The 16,478-nt window shown below is 38.5% G+C and overlaps 1 long non-coding RNA gene and 1 other non-coding gene across 2 annotated transcripts in view; both read left to right on the forward strand.

The window, feature by feature from the left end:
- The first annotated feature begins 1,472 nt into the window (after nt 1-1,472).
- The window catches only part of LOC136308648 (uncharacterized), a 40,915-nt gene continuing 25,909 nt past the window's right edge, over nt 1,473-16,478 (forward strand). The window contains exon 1 of the long non-coding RNA XR_010726143.1: nt 1,473-1,523. This is a non-coding gene — a long non-coding RNA (uncharacterized lncRNA). The remainder of the gene's footprint in view (nt 1,524-16,478) is intronic.
- Nucleotides 16,268-16,374, forward strand: LOC136309752 (U6 spliceosomal RNA). Its single transcript, XR_010726401.1, has one exon. It is a non-coding gene; the product is annotated as a U6 spliceosomal RNA (small nuclear RNA).

Raw genomic sequence — 16,478 nt, forward strand, 5'->3', positions numbered from 1 at the left:
TTCTTCTCTCCCTATATCCATAATAAATTGGCATGAATCTGCTGGCCATCATCATGGCATTGCCATTATACAAATAATACCCTGATCAATGTTGCTCTGGTTTATAGATGGTGATTGTTGTTAGCTGTGATCGCAACCGATGTTATGCTTTCTCTCTCAAGTTAGTTAAATAAATATGTAACATAAAGATTTTTTATATGTCTTAATTTCCTACTATTTTTCTCTAGCTAAGCATTTTAGCCTATCCTTAAACTTTACATGATTAATTAAGAATAAATTGTTTCTCAGTTGTTTTTCTTTCTACTTACATATGAAACTATAGCTAGAAAACACCATGAATTAACCAAGAGCTTTTTAAAAATCTGTTTACTTTCCTCTCTGTATCCTTTGCATTCTTTTACATTGTATCTTCAAACAACTCCTCTGGATTTGTCTGACAAGCCAGAGAGCATTAAATTATTAAAAAGGTGGTTTAAAATGTCAACAGAAAATCCTTTTCCTTACTTTTCATTGATCCTGGGCCTTTCCAAACCTCATCATCAAAAAAATATATTTGCATACTTCATTGCTATTATCTGGAATTAAATAACTTGAGCTTGATACTAATGTGATGTAATTGTAATACAAACATAAAGTCTAAAATTGTTCACATTACAGGAAGCTGCTGTTCTTGTGACAATTTGCTGCTCTAAGACAACTCCAACCATTGTGTTATTAAGATACATTAATCAATCAAATATTTATTGAGTAACTTACGTGTTGGCTGACCTAATGGTGCACAGTGTTATGGCCTGATCAGAGTGAATAAGGCATCCCATGATAAGGTGACTGGTGAGGGAAAAAAAGATATATAATGTTTTAATTTTTTTTAATTTTTATTTATTTATTCATTTTTAGAGAGAACAGAGAGAGGGAGAGAGAGAGAGAGACAAGGGGGGAGGAGCTGGAAGCATCAACTCCCATATGTGCCTTGACCAGGCAAGCCCAGGGTTTCGAACCGGCGACCTCAGCATTTCCAGGTCGACGTTTTATCCACTGCGCCACCACAGGTCAGGCCTAATGTTTTAATTTTAAACTCTCCATTTGTTACGATAATTATCTGTCTCTAACTGATATATATTTTTTTAATTTTCCCCTACTTGAGAGATTAATTTATTAAGAGGGTTCTTTCTCTAGCTTTAGACATATGGGCTGGAAATTATCCAGGACATCTTAAACTCTAAATGATTTGACATCTCTTCTAATAAGTTTCAGAGTAAAGATTTGTGCAAAACAAAACTGAACATTGCTCTTTAAAAATATATGCTCAGTTTTGGATTACCCCATGGGCTTTGATGAGAGCAGGACATTTACCTATAATGATAAAAGACAGTGTCATTTCTAGTGACATCTGGGTTTGGTAACTTAAAGGAGAAAACAGGCCCAACGTGGCATTATATGATTCTCAATCTCAGTAAATACTCAGGGCCCAAAATAAACCAGGGTAAGCTGCAAGGATATCAGGCAGCTTATATGAAGCAATGGTAAGCACAGCCTTATTCACTATTTTATTGTTAATTTTAAATGTCGGACATAGTCTCAGGTCAGGTTTAGTTTCTTAGGTCAAGGAGTAGCCTTAAAAAGTCCACCTTCTATTGGAATTTTTATGTTAGTTCTTTTTGGTACGTCCTGAGAAGATTTTATTAGATTGGCATTTAGCAGCAGTATTCATTAGCACATAACATGTATTGCCAAATGGAAACAGAGAGCTTATAACAGGGAAAGATCGTGTGTAGTGTGGGCAGGCCCTCGGAAGAGTATCAAGGTTAATTAATTCAACTTGGAAGTTTTATGATTATCAGTCAGACAAATCTCAGAAGATTTCCTGGGCAAGATTTTAGGTCTCAGGGGTATCCTATGATGATAATCCTGAAAATTATTGTTGACAGCCTTTGGAATGAGGGTTTTAAGGCACGATGTAACAATCAGAACGACTGTTGACAGCATTTTCCTTGGTACATCATGCCTTTTTTTAAATTACAAGAGCATCTTAACTTGAAAATATTCACAAATCTAAAAGTATGCAGGGGAAAAGCCAGAGTCTCCCCCTCTCCAATCCCATTATCTTGAAGTAATTGTTGCTAACAATACATTGTATATTATTTCAGAATCATTTTACACACGCAAACACACACAGCAAGACAGCAATGTAGTTTTGTTTTGTTTTTGGTAGAGAAATGGGGATGGAGAAATTTTAATTTTTCAAAAATGGTATCTTTCTATTGTTCTACACTTGTTTAGTTTCATTTACTAATTGTCATGAGCCTCTTCCATGGCAATCCTTATAAATACAGTTTTATTAAAACCTATATAAAATTCCCTAACATGCTTATAAAATTTCCACGTTGCCTTTATGATGAAAATTTAGTTTATTTCTAATTATTTGATATTAAGCCAGAATACAGTAAACTCGATATGTCCTTCTGAAAGTTTAAGTATTTTTGAAGAGCAGATCACTGGTTAAAGTACTATTATGTCAAAGAACTTTAAATATTGATTGATAATAACAACTTGCCCTCCTATATAAACTTATTCTCTCACCATAGGTCAATAGGTCAACGAGAGTTCCTTCTTCCTGCTATATTTTATTTCATACTATATTTTATTTCAGCCAATCTGTTTTTTTTTAATACATGTGAAATTATTTTCTGATTGGTAATGAGAAAGAGCACTCTTTTATATCTGTATAAATTGTTTTTATTTCTATTTCTGTTAATTATTTTTGGTAATCGGTTCATCACCCTATTCTTATTGATTCATACAAACTCTTTGCATATTAAAAATTGTGGTAAAAACTTATGTGTTGAAACTCACTTAACTTTCCTTCCAGCATGTGGAAATGAAAAGGCAAAAGCCTGATAGCCCTGACTTTTCTGAAATGTGTGTATAAATGCAGTTTAAGAGGCACCAGTCTGATGCATTTACAGAGTGCTTTGCTCAGAAAAGAGGGAAGGTGATGGCAGGGCCCCAGACACTTATTTCACAGGTGTGACTTGTGGTCCAGGTGCTTTGGTTTTGGCATTAATGGCTGTAGTCTGAAATTTCTAATCTGTATTTAGCTTCTCAATTAATGATTCCTGCATTATTGAAGGCAGCTCTCCTGAATTAGACAAAGGTAGCACAGATTTCTATTAGCTGTAGCCGCGGATTCTGGGTGTTTACAGTGAGTGGTACCTTCACACACGAGCACTTTAAATCACGAGCAATTTGAGAGACAAGCAGTCACTCGCGGGATTTTTTGCTTTAAGTCACGAGTGGATATTTGAATCACGAGCTTCCACCACCCTCCACTAGATGGCCTGCCGAATGTTCTGAAAGGAAGAAAAACTTCCATGGAAAGGTTTTTGTTGCGACGGCCTCTAAGTACAATAAAAGCGAGGAAAGTGTGGCAAAAAAGCCAAAACTCAGTGAAGAAAATGATGATGATTAAGCAAAGTAAAAAAGTAGCAATTAAGTTTAGCGATAAAGTTACATATCATACATAGTGTGTAAGTTAAATTTTGCAATTGAATATAGCGTTAAGTGTGTAGAGAGTAAGGTATGTTAAGTGACAGCACACGAAATGAAAACTTCCTCCTCCAGACTCCTCCCCCTCCGCCAGCATCTTCGCCTGACCTTGAAGGTAAATACACTTCATGAACCAGTTTTTCTCTTTACTTTCTCTCTTCTTATGTGTGTGTGTGTGTGTGGGTGTATTTCTTATTTATAAAGTACATTTTCTTATTTAAAAGCATATAAAGCAAAAAATTCTTGTGGTTTTTGGGGGCTAGAATGGATTAATTGCATTTCCATTCATTTAAATGAGGAAATTTGATTTGACACACAAGCAAATTGAGTCACGAGCTCGGCCATGGAACGAATTAAACTAGTGTGTCAGGGTACCGATGTATTTATGTTTTTAGCTTCCTAGAGCAGCCATAGAGTCAGTTTCTCAGACCATACCTGAGGCAGAGTAGTTCTGAAACTGGAATGAATCCGGTTTTTTAGTCCCTGTGTTGATTCTGTTTGCATCCTATTCCCTGTACTAGATTCTGTTCAGCCCAAAGAAGCTTATGTGGATTTTATCGTCTACAGCTAAAACCTAGCATTCCAGAAATAGTATCTATTTCAAACTGTTTTTACATATTTTCTCTATTCTGTCACTTACAAGTTTATATTTACCTTATAGAAGTTTTAAAATTTCTAATGAAGGTCAAATCTAGTCATCTTTACCTTTATGATTTGGGGTTTTGAGTCCTGCATAGAAAGAACTTCTTAGACTCAAGCACATGGTGTTATGGTTTTCCTGTAGTTCTGTCTTTCTTTACATCTAGAAGTTCATTCCACTGAGATTTCAATTCTTAGGATATGTATAGGTAAACGATTTTATTTACTTTTTCTCTAAAATGGATGGATGATTGGTACAACAGTAATTTATTTAATAACCAAACTTTCCCCTGCTGAATTGGAAAAAGTTCTTACCTATCATGAATCTGTTTCTGATTACTGTTCCATTAGCTTATTTTTCTATTTCTGTTCAAACACCACATTGTGCTCTTATAACTTTAAAATATAATTTTTATTTTATTTTTTAATTGTTTTTATTTATTTATTCATTTTAGAGGGGGGGGAGAGAGAGAGAGAGAGAGAGAGAGAGAGAGAGAAGAGGGGGAGGAGCAGGAAGCTTCAACTCCCATATGTACTTTGACCGGGCAAGGCCAGGGTTTTGAACCAGCAATCTCAGCATTCCAGGTCGACGCTTTATCCACTGTGCCACCACAGGTCAGGCCTAATTTTTATTTTTAAATGTACTTATAATAAAGAGTAATAACCATAAGTTTAAGTAAGTAGTCAAGTATCTAGACTAGCAAGAAGCAGAACTTACGTGCCTGAAAGCGTCTTGAGGTCAAGTCCATATTTTACTCATATTGGTATTTATGAGGATGACAATGATTCCTGGAATATGATAAGTATTTTTGAGTGAACAAACAACTCATCTCTTTCATGTAAATGGCACAAAAATGCTAAAACAAACAATCTGATTATTGTTAAAGACTATTTTTTGCAAAGTGTTCTATACCCAGTGACTGCTCAAATCATATCAAGATCACGTTCTTTGATTTGATCACCCATGCATTGAAAAAACAGAGGTTAGAAAAGTTTTATGAATAAATTTAATGATATCATTAAGAGTAAAACCCAAAAGAGCCAATAATAGAACAAAACAGATTACAAGTCTTGTCAAAAAAATAAAAATATATAAACTGCCAGACCCTCAAAAAATTTTTTTAAATTGATTTTAATTTATTGTGTTTACATAGATTCAAGTGGCCCACCAAATATATCCCTCCCATCCCCATGTTCCCCTCAACATCCCCCTTTCCCCCTCCTCTCAATGCCCTCCCCCCTTCCTTCCAGGATTTGCTTTCCTGCTTTCTATAATGCTGTGTTATGTATAAATAATTACATTAATCTCTTTCCCTTCTCTGATCCCATCCTCTCACCTCCTTTCCCTCTGTCTGCTTTCCCTCTGGTCCCTTTGATTGTGTCTCTGCCTCTATTCCACTCCTCAGTTCACATTGTTCATCAGATTCCTCAAATGAGTGAGATCATATGATATTTTTCTTTCTCTGCCTGGCTTATTTCACTTAGCATAATACTTTCCAGGTCCATCCATGTTGTTGCGAAAGGTAAGATTTTCTTCTTTTTCACAGCCACATAGTATTCCATTGTGTACCACAGGCTGTGTACCACAGCTTTTTAATCCACTTGTCCACTGATAGACATTGGGCTGTTTCCAGATCTTGGCTATTGTAAACAATGCTGCCATAAACATGGGGGGTGCATTTCTTCTTTTGAACTAGTGATTTGGTGTTCTTAGGATATCTTCTTAAAAGTGGGATGGCTGGATCAAAAGGCAGTTTCATTTTTAATTTTTTGAGGAATCTCCATACTGTTTTCCACAGTGGCCGCACCAGTCTGCATTCCCACCAGCAGTGCAGGAGGGTTCCCTTTTGTCCACATCCTCACTAGCACTTATTATGTGTTATTTTGTTAATAAGCGCCATTCTCACAGCTGTGAGGTAGTATCTCATGTGGTTTTAATTTGCATTTCTCTAATGATTAGTGATGATGAACATTTTTTCATCTGCCTATTGGCCATCTGTATGTCCTCTTTGGAGAAGTGTCAGTTCATTGTTGGTGTATAAAAATGCCTCTGATTTCTGAATGTTAATTTTATATCCTGCCACCTTGCTGAATTCATTCATCAGGTCCAGTAGTTTTTTGACTGAGACTTTAGGGTTTTCTATGTACAGTATTATATCATCAGCAAATAATGATAGTTTTACTTCTTCTTTTCCAATTTGGATATCTTTTATTTCTTTTTCTTGTCTGATTGCTGTGGCTAGGACTTCCAGAATGATGTTAAATAAGAATGGTAAAAGGGGGCAGCTCTGTCTTGTTCCTGATCTTAAGGGGATTGCTTTTAATTTTTGCCCATTGAGTATGATGTTGGCTGTGGGTTTCTCATAGATGGCCTTTATCATGTTGAGGTATGTTCCCTGTATTCCCACTTTGCTGAGAGTTTTTATCACAAATGGCTGCTGGATTTTATCAAATGCTTTTTCTGCATCTATTGATATCATCATGTGATTTTTCTCCTTCCTTTTGTTTATATAATAAATCACATTGATTGATTTGTGAGTATTGTACCAGCCTTGCCTCCTCAGAATAAAACCCACTTAATCAGATGTATGATTTTTTTCATGTATTGCTGGATCTGGTTTGCTAATATTTAATGAGAATTTTAGCATCTAAATTCATCAGGAATATTGGCCTAAAGTTTTCTTTCTTTGCAGTGTCTTTGCCAGGTTTTGGAATGAGGATTATGCTCACCTCATAAATGGAGCTTGGAAGTCTTCCTTCCCCTTGAATTTTTTGAAATAGCTTGAGCATGATAGGAGTTAGTTCTTCTTTGAATAGTTGGTAGAATTCATCTGTGAAGCCATCTGGCCCATGGCTTTTGTTTGTTGGAAGTTTTTTGATAACTGTTTCAATTTCATTTGTTGTAATCAGTCTGTTTAGATTTTCTGATTCTTCCAGATTGATTTTTGAAAGATTATATGTTTCAAGAAATTTGTCCATTTCACCTAGGTTGTCTAATTTTTTGGCATACAGTTCTTCATAGTATTTTCTTATAATCCTTTGTATTTCTGCTGTGTCAGTTGTTACTTCTCTACTCTCATTTCTAATTTTATTTATTTGAGTCCTCTCTCTGTTTTTCTTGGTGAGTCTGGTTAAAGGTTTATCAATCTTGTTTACCTTTCCAAAGAACCAGATCTTGGTTTCATTGATCCTCTCTATGGTTTTTTTTAGCCTCTATGTCATTTATTTCTGCTCTTATCTTTATTATTTCCTTCCTTCTACTTCCTCTGGGCTTTACTTGTTTTTTTTTGTTGTTGTTGTTTTTCTAGTTCTTTCAGATGCAGGGTTAGGTTATTTATTTGAGCTTTTTTTTGCTTCTAATGGTATGGCTGTAATGCTATGAACTTCCCTCTCAGGACTGCTTTTGCTGTGTACCATAAATTTTGAGTTGTTGTATGTTCATTTTCATTTGTTTCAAGGAAAGTTTTGATTTCTTCCTTGATCTCATTGTTAACCCATTTGTTATTTAATAACATGCTATTTAGTTTCCAAGTGTTTGAATGTTTTTCAGGTTTTCTATTATAGTTGATTTAAAGTTTCATGCCATCGTGATCACAGAAGATGCTGGATATGATTTCAATCTTCTTAAATTTATTGAGACTCATTTTGTGTCCTAACATGTGGTCTATCCTAGAGAATGTACCATGAGCACTTGAAATGAATGTATATTCTGCTGCTTTAGGGTGAAAGGTTCTAAAGATATTTATTAAATCCAGTTGATCTAGTGTGTCCTTTAAGGCTGCTGTTTCTTTGTTAATTTTCTTTCTTGAGGATCTATCCATTGATGTTAGTGGAGTATTGAAATCCCCTACTATTATAGTATTGCTGTTGATCTTGCCCTTGATGTCCATCAAAATCTGCTTTATATATTTAGGTGCTCCTATATTAGGTGCATAGATATTTATAATGGTTATACCTTACTGTTCAATTGCTTTCCTTATCATTATGTAGTGACCTTCTTTATCTCTTACTATAGCCTTTGTTTTAAAGTCTATTTTGTCAGATATAAGTATTGCTACCCCAGCTTTTTTTTTCATTTCCATTTGCATGAAATATTTTTTCAATCCTTTTACTTTTAATCTATGTGTATGTTTTGTTTTGATGTGGGTTTCTTGTACACAGCATATATACAGGTCCTGTTTTCTTATCCATACAGCTACCCTATGTCTTTTGATTGGAGCATTTAGTCCATTTACATTTAAGGTTATTATTGATATGTAGTTGTTTATTGTCATTTTGTTCTTTAAATCTATTTTCCTCTTTTACTAGATTTTTATTCCCTTTATTCTGTTTACAACAGTCCCCTTAACATTTCTTGCAGCACTGGTTTTTTGTCTGGGAAGCTTTTTATTTCTCCTTCAATTTTAAACAATAGTCTTGCTGGATAAAGAAGTCTTGGTTGTAGGCTCTTGTTCTGCATTACTTTGAATATTTCTTGCCATTCCCTTCTGGCCTCAAGTGTTTCTGCTGAAAAGTTGGATATCATCCTATGGGGGCTCCTTTTTAGGTGATTGACAGCTTTTCTCTTGCAGCTTTTAGTATTCTTTATTTATCTCTTAGCTTTGGTAGTTTAATTATAATGTGTCTTGGTCTAAGTCTCTTTGGGTTCCTCTTTAATGTGATTCTCTGTGCTTCTTGGACTTGTGTGACTTTTTCCTTCATCAATTTAGGGAAGTTTTCAGCTATAATTTCTTCAATCAGGTTCTCTATTCCTTGTTCTTTCTGTTCTCCTTCAGGGACCCATATTATGTGGATGTTGTTTCTCTTCATGTTATCACAGAGCTCTCTTAGAGTTTCTTCAGACTTTTTTTTTTGTATTCTTCTGAAGTTGGAAATGGGGAGGCAGTCAGACAGACTCCCGCATGCGCCCGACTGGGATCCACCCGACATGCCCACCAGGGAGCGATGCTCGGCCCATTTGGGGCGTTGCTCTGCTGCAACCAGAGCCATTCTAGCACCTGAGGCAGAGGCCAGAGAGCCATCCTCAGCGCCTGGGCCAACTTTGCTCCAGTGGAGCCTTGGCTGCAGGCAGGGAAGAAAGAGACAGAGAGGAAGGAGAGGGGGGGTGGAGAAGCAGATGAGCACTTCTCCTGTGTGCCCTGGCCAGGAATCAAACCTGGGACTCCTGCATGCCAGGCCAACACTCCACCACTGGGCCAACTGGCCAGGGCTTCCTCAGACTTTTTGATCCTGTTTTCTTTTTGCTGTTCTGCTTCTGTGCTTTTGCTTATCTTGTCCTCTAAATTGCTAATTCGATCCTCTGCTTTATCCAGCCTGCTTTTAATTTCTTCTGGCATAGTCTTCATTTCTGATATTGTGTTTGTCATTTCTGTCTAATTCGTTTTTATGATTTCAATGTCCTTTTTGATACTTGCTATCTCTTTGTATAGGTGCCCATTATGTCCATCTGTTGTTGCTCTAAAATCCTTGAGCATCCTAACAATCATTATTCTAAACTCTGCATCTGGTGTCTTGGTTATATCCATCTCATTTAGTTCTTTTTCTGGGATTTCTCTTGTTGATTCATTTGAATTGCATTTCTCTGTCTTCCCATTTTGTCTCTGTATAGACTATTCCTTTGGATGTGCTGTTTGTGTAGCTAGTTGAGTATAGGGTTGGTGTTGTCTGCCTCCAGCTTTCAGTTGTGTTGTTTCTAGATCTTCTTGGGTAGGCCTCAGCTGTTGTTTGTAATCCACTGTGGGCTACTTGTCTGCTGCTACTGCTCTTTTTGCTATTTGTGTCAGCATTTTCTATGCCTTAGCTGGGTTAGGTGTGAGGAGCCCTTCTGTAAGATATCACCCTATCAAGAGTTGTTAGGTCCTGAGCCAATGCTCTCTGTATCTGGCCACTGGATGTACCAGCCCTGAGTCTCCCTGGCTGGAACCTGGCACAGAACAGTGGTGTTCACTGCTTATGACTGGCTCTTAGCAACCTTCTTGAAGCTACAGGTGATCCAGAATTTGTAGCTGCCTCTGATGGGCCCTGATGCCATTGTAAATACCAGCTGCACTCCTAGGCTGGCTTTTATCTACTCTTGGCCAGTGTGTATGGCCTCTCTATTCCTGAGGTATGTTCTTTCTGCCAGCTCACCACCACTGCCACCTCCTTGGGCACTCGGGAACTTGCACACCACAGTGCTGCCCTGCCAGTATGTGGGACACCTCACTCTGCCAGGCTCCGCCCCCCACCGCTGTGCTGGACAAGTGCTGTGGCTGCCACCACAGCTGGGCCCTCTTGCCCTTCAGAGGGTACTCAGCAGTTTGGGGGTGCAGTGTAGACCAGACCTCAGCACTCAAAACCTGTGTCCCTGATGCGCCCCCTGCTTCTAAGTGTCTCTCTGCACTGATTGCAGCAGGAGAGCCTCTGGTGGGTGGGGTAATTGCTTCCCTTTGCTGGCGTTGGTTTTCTCAGGAAAAATGACCACTTTAGGTTTGGGGAGTATCTCAGTACAGAGGTCAGGGTGGCTGTCCGCCACAGTCTCTCCTTTGCCTCCGAGACTATACTCTCCTCTCTCAACTCCAGTCCTCTCAATGCTCCCTGCTCCCAGATCCCCGGGTAAGTGGCTGTGAATGAGGTTTTCTGCACAATTCTTTTAAGATGGAGCCTAGGTCTGAGAGTTCTATCTCCCTCTTGCAAATAGTAACCTAGCTCTTCTTTCAGTTAAATACTGTCCATACACCTCTTTTAGTCTCTGTGGCTCCAGGCTGGGGCTCTGGTCCTGGGGATGAGGACCCCCAACTCTCCTGGAAACCCACCCTGCCATGAGAGACCCAGAGACCCTGTGAGCCACCTCTTGCTCCTTGGAGCAAGGCAGCCCTTTCTGTGCCTCTGCCCTTCCTACCAGTCTCAATGTGGTTTCTTTGGTGATGCTTGGTTATAGATTCCTCTTAGTTTAGTCCAATGTTGGTTTTTCAGATGATTGTTACAAAGTTAAGTTGTAATCCACTTTGGTTCTGGGAGGTGGGAGTTGTAACATCTGCCTACTCCATTGCCATTTTCTCTTCCCTAGACCCTTCAAAATTTGAAGTATTATGCTGTTAGCCAAAATTTGGAAGCTAATTCAGTCATTTGAAAATGACTTTGACATTGGTAAGGCAAAAAAAAAAAAAAAAAAGGCAGAATATGCTGTGACATAAGAATAACTTTTTCTATATCCAACCTTGTTTTAAAAGGATTCTAAGGATGCATTACTGAAAATATTCATATTCACATGGAAAAATAGTAGGAAAAAAATTGGAAAATGATAGACTGCTCTTGCTGTGGAGGTGACAATACTGTGTGTAATTTGGTTTATTTTATTTTAAATTTAAAATAATTTAATTTAATACTGCTTCACATAAAGGAAGTTTTTAAATCTTATTCAAAGGCATTGGTTAAAAACTCTTTTTTGAGGGATTGACAATATCATAGCCCAAGTTTTATAGAAAATAAAGGCTGTGGCCAGACTTATGTGCTAATACTTTGTAGTGGATTTTTTAAATGTCCACAGTTCTCTGTTCCTCTCTCTATTCACACATGTAGAATGTCTCTGTCTCTTTCTCTTTCTCTCTCTTTGTATTTTCCAAAGTGAGAAGTAGGAGGAGACAGACAGATAGACTCCCACATTTGCCTGACTGGGATCCACCTGGCATGCCCACTAGGGGGCAAAAATCCACCCATCTGGGGCGTTGCTCTGCTGTAACCAGAGCCATTCTAGTGCCTGAGACAGAGGCCATGAAACCATCTTCAGTGCCTGGGCCAACTTTGCTCCAATGGAGCCCTAACTGCGGGAAAGGAAGAAAGAGACCAAGAGGAAGGAGAGGGGGAAGAAGCAGATGAGTGCTTTTCCTGTGTGTCCTGGCTGGGAATCAAACCTGGACTTTCACATGCTGAGCCAACACTTTACTGCTGAGCAAACTGGTCAGAGCTAGAATGTCTCTTCATAACTCTCTTCATGTTCCTCATCCTTCATGTCTGGACCAGCTTTATGATGGGTTTTTCCAGATGAAATGTGGTAAGTGACACCACGGCAGTGCTAAGTGTAGGCATGAAGAGGCCCTGCATGTTTCCATTTGCTTTCTTGGGACACTGCTCAGTTGTAATGAGGACAAAGCAGAGCACTAGCTTGCTGGAGGATAAGGCGTTTGCAGAACAGTAATAAACCAGCCTAGATCAACCAACTCCTTGTTACCCTAGCAACTGACTAAAGCTGAGGCCAGAAGAGTTGCCCAGCTGAGCCCAGCCCAAATAGCCAATCTATAGAATTATGACCCAAATAAATGTATGCTGTTTAAAACCACTAAATTTAGGGGTATTTTGTTATATAGGAAATGCTAACCTTTCCATGCTTTGAAAGAAATTCATGTGCAATGAGAATAAGAGATGAAAAGAGAAGAGAGGCAAGTAAAGCGAGGAAGAAAATAGAAAGAGGTACATTTCTGAGCTGGCTCGTTTCAAAATACCTGTGGCAGCTTAGATCATGGCAGAGATCTTCTGGAGAAACCTTATGGAGACACAGCTTCTTGAAACAGGCTGTTAAAAGGAAGGAAGAAAAAAAGAATTTATGGGACAGCCACTTTCATCTCCTGTCTCTCACTGATTCAAGTTTGCTCCATTGGGCATTAGGACCCATGTGTTTTTTGATTGTGTTATACTGTCCTTCTGGTAGTCCTGCCAGGAAAGCTCTAGCTCACAAAAGTCAAAATGGCAGCATCCTGGGTGAAGGTGGTAGATTGGTTACAAAATTATCCTCAATTCATTACTTGGCTTTATGTCCATATACTTTGCAATGTGAGTTTGCATTTCCTCCTAAATAGTGATAGAACCTATTTCTTCATGCCTTGAATCTGGGCTGGCCTTTCAACTTCTACAGAAAGGCAGTCTTGTGCCAGTTCCAAGCTTAGACTGGTTCTGCTCTCTCTCTTCAGACCCTTGTCTCTCTGTATTAACATACCAGGGCCAGCCTGCTGGCTGATGACCTGGTCGTCCCCATTTTGTACCAGCCAAAAGCTAGCCAACTGCATAGAGTAGAGGCACCTCATTAATCCCTGCTGACTGCAGGCACAGGGGTGCTCAGCCCCAACTGGAATAACCACCCAAGAAAGCCTAGCCTCAATTGCTGTCTCATGGAATCAGGAGCCACATTACTTAGCTGTTGTTTTAAGCTCCTAACCTTTGGAATAACTTTATTCAGCAATAAATAATATTTTATACAGCAGTAACTGAGGGAATGAGCTTGCAAGTGAGGAATGGGAATCACAGTTAGAATCAAAACTTAAGAAGGTTCATTATCTTATTTTATTTATTTTATTTTAGTGAGAGAGACAGAGAGGAAAGGAAAGATGAGAAGCATTAACTCATAGTTGCAGCACTTTCATTGTTCATTGATTTTTTTCTATAAGTGTCTTGACTGAAGGACTCCAGCTGAGCCAGTGACTCCTTGCTCAAGCCAATAACCTTGGGCTCAAGCCAGCGACCTTTGGGCTCAAGCCAGCGACCATGGGGTCATGTTTATGATCCCATGCTTAAACCAGCATCGCCATGCTCAAGCTGATGAACCTGTACTCAAGCCAAATGAGCCTGCGCTCAAACTGGAGACCTTGGATTTTGAACCTGTGTCCTCGGCATCCTAGGTCGTCCCCCTCTATCCACTGTGTGACCACTTGATCAGGCAAGAAAGGTCATCATTTAAAAAATCCAGAGTACTCTAAACATGCACTCTGCCATTGTATTTTTGAACTGAAAGGTGTTGTTGCAAATTAGTTTTCTAATTAGTTGAATTCCAGTATAATGAGTTTTTAAAAAATCTTTCTTTTGAAAGTAATATCTGATACTGACAAGCAGCCTTGATTGTTTTTTGTACTCAAAAGTGTTAATAAGCTGTTCCCTTGTTTTTTTTTTATTAATTATTGCTTAATTTCCTGTGCAGTGGGTAGACTTTTTTATAACAATAAAACCTGACGGAAATGTTTGCTCAGATCTGTCATCCAACGCAGTGGACATATGTTCCGTATGTAACAGGCAGAGACGTATCATTCTCCATCTCCAGAAAAAAAAAACACTCTTAAATGAAGAATTATGACTTCTTAGTTTTATTAGCTATAACATGAGCCTAATGGTAGCATAATCAAGAATTTACATAATAATCGCTTTATTTTCATAAAACAGTTGAAAGTTTTTCTTTTGCTTTAAAGCTGAGTGACATGGACAAGAGTGTGGTGGTTACCAAGGGTGGGGGGGGAGGGAGGACATGGGAGGGAGGGAGGGAGAGAGTTAGGGGGAGGGGGAGGGGCACAGAGAACTAGATAGAGGGTGACGGAGGACAATCTGACTTTGGGCGAGGGGTTTGCAACATAATTTGATGACAAAATAACCTAGACATGTTTTCTTTGAATATATGTACCCTGATTTATTAATGTCATCCCATTACCATTAATAAAAATTTATTAAAAAAAAAAAAAAGAAAAAAAGCTGAGTGATAAGGTTAGTATTTCTGAACCCTGGCTAGGGGAGAAAAATAGAGACCATGTGTGGCAAGACTCAGTTAAGGTCACTAAGAAGACACCTAAGCCCTGGCCGGATGGCTCGCTTGGCTGGAGCATCATCCTGAGGTGCAGGGGTCACCAGTCTGATCCTGGGTCAGGGCACCCGAGGGAGCAGGTTGATGTTTCTATCTCCCTCTTTCCCTTCCTTTCTCACTAAAATCAATAAATAAGTTTTAAAAACATTTTTAAAAAGGAGATACCTTAAAGTGTTTTTTCTAATTAGTTATAAGAAAGTATAGGACCTTCCCAGAGTACAAATGAATAGGTTCTGTAGGTTTGTTCTTAAGTTGAATTTCTATGTAAGTTGAAACAGTTACATTTACCTGTTAAATGCAACTTAGATGTTTGTCTTAACATAGTATTTATTTTTTATCGTTCTGTGCATATAAATACTTAAACATTTTCAAATCCAACCTATGCAATCTTGGAAGATGATGGGCTTGTTGGAGAGGTCGGGACTGGTGGTAGAGAGTCAGGGTTTGGTCCTGCTGCTGGAGTCAGTTTCTTGAAGTCAGCATCCAGGGAGGTTTGTACAGAGCTTTCTCTTTCTCATCATAAATGTCCCTGTAGCATCTCAGGCCTTCGGTAACTGTACGGTGAACTTTGGTAAACCTCTCTGTGTCAGGATCTTGCTCCTCTTAACTTTGCTATTCCTATTTCAATGAGACAAAAAACATCAGCTAACTCTTTGTAGAAATTCTTTTTAGTTCTAGAGTTTCTGGGTCCCTGTTTTCTTCCTTAAATGTATCATCTGCTGCTCTAGTTCTATAAGTTCTTCATTGGTTAGTTCTTTGTCATGGAAATTGAGTAACTCTATAATATCATTTTCATTGACGTCCAACTGCAGTTGATTACCAATGGCCCTTATGGCACTCTGTTCGTAAGTACGAGTTGTTCGTAAGTCGGATGTTTCTAACTCAGAGACTCACTGTAGTTACAAGCAGAAGGGAAATGCTATCAGCAGTTTCTTAGAAATGTATCAGAGACAAGCTCTATGTTTTTACCTTATTATACTATGACAAAATATTTAAGTGGAATTTGATTATCTCAGCCTCAAAGTGAAACACGTTACATCTAAGTGTTTGTATCTCCTTAAATCTCACTACAAATCAAGGTTTCTCAATCTTGGCACTACTGACATTTGGGACCAAGTAGTTCCTTGTTGCGGGCCTGTCCTGCACATCATAGGATGTTTAGCGGCATCTCTGGCCGCTGCTCAGTAGATACAATAATCCCTGCTCTGCACTGTTGTGACGACCAGAACTGTCTCCAGACCCTGTCAGATGTTCCCTGAGACACAAAAGTAAGAGAAATACTTTTTGAGAATTATTGCTCAAAATCAATACCTTTATGTGGTGTGTAGGGTTATATTGTGATTCTTTGGGAGCTGCTGCAGAAAATGGTGGGGAAAACCAATGAGTAAGACTTCAGGTTCCCTAAACCTACTTCAACCAGAGAACTTCGACTTTTGTTTGTTTGGTCAGTAAATTGGGTTTTATTGTAAAATTTGTCTTAAAATAGTGCTCACTTTGGCACCACATATACTAAGATTGGAACGATACAGGGAAGAGTAGCATGGCCCCAGTGCAAGGACGACTTGCAGATTCATGGAGCACTCCATATATTTTTTAATTGTCTTAAGATAAATGGACACAAAATCAAAAGTGTTTTTTAACTCCTCTAAATATGGAACCATGTTAATACAAAGATTCAGGTATTAGTAACTAAAAA

This window comes from Saccopteryx bilineata, chromosome 6 (genome assembly GCF_036850765.1).
Source record: "Saccopteryx bilineata isolate mSacBil1 chromosome 6, mSacBil1_pri_phased_curated, whole genome shotgun sequence".
NCBI classification, from domain to species: Eukaryota; Metazoa; Chordata; class Mammalia; order Chiroptera; family Emballonuridae; genus Saccopteryx; species Saccopteryx bilineata.